This window comes from Opisthorchis viverrini (assembly GCF_000715545.1).
Source record: "Opisthorchis viverrini unplaced genomic scaffold opera_v5_50, whole genome shotgun sequence".
Classification (NCBI taxonomy): Eukaryota; Metazoa; Platyhelminthes; class Trematoda; order Opisthorchiida; family Opisthorchiidae; genus Opisthorchis; species Opisthorchis viverrini.
The window spans coordinates 934,001-934,662 of record NW_008751706.1 but is presented as its reverse complement, the minus strand read 5'-3'; positions in this window follow the sequence as shown (position 1 = coordinate 934,662).

The following is a 662-nucleotide window of genomic DNA, read 5'->3' as shown; positions in this document are numbered from 1 at the left end:
AATACAACTTTAACACTAACTCAAACGTATACTATTTTTTATTTTCGCATTTACGCATTATACATGTTTACTGTAAATAAACTTTAATTACAAAAGGTGCTGAAAGAAAGCGCACCTTTTTTCTATAACAAGTTGGAGGCGTATGAGATGTGAGACGCAGCATGTTTAACATCTTCAAGCGTCACTCGTGCGCATTCCTCTTCAATTCTTGCTCTTAACTCCACCAAAATCTTCGGTTCATTTTCATTATATACGCGAGCCTTGACCTCTCCCCAAAAACAATGATCCAGTGGTGTGAGATCGGGTGACATTGCGGGACAAAAGTTTGAAAATTCACGAGCAGTGACTCTCTCATCAGAAAATTGCTGTCGGAGGTAAGTTCTCACTTGGTTTGAGTAGTGGGGGGAGCGCTATCTTGTTGAAAAACGGTCGATGACTTCTCGTGCTGCTTGAGCTGCGGGATAACACGCGTCTGCAGCATATGGAGGTAACTGTCGCCGGAAACCGTAGCATCAAAAAAACGGGACGCAGGAGACGCTTTGAGGAGAATCCCATCCACACACAGAGATGAGGGGAATGGGGATTATGGGTGAGGTACTCGTGAGAAGATTTACGGTACCATATCACGCAATTGCGCTTGTTGATTATGCCATGTCGCTGCA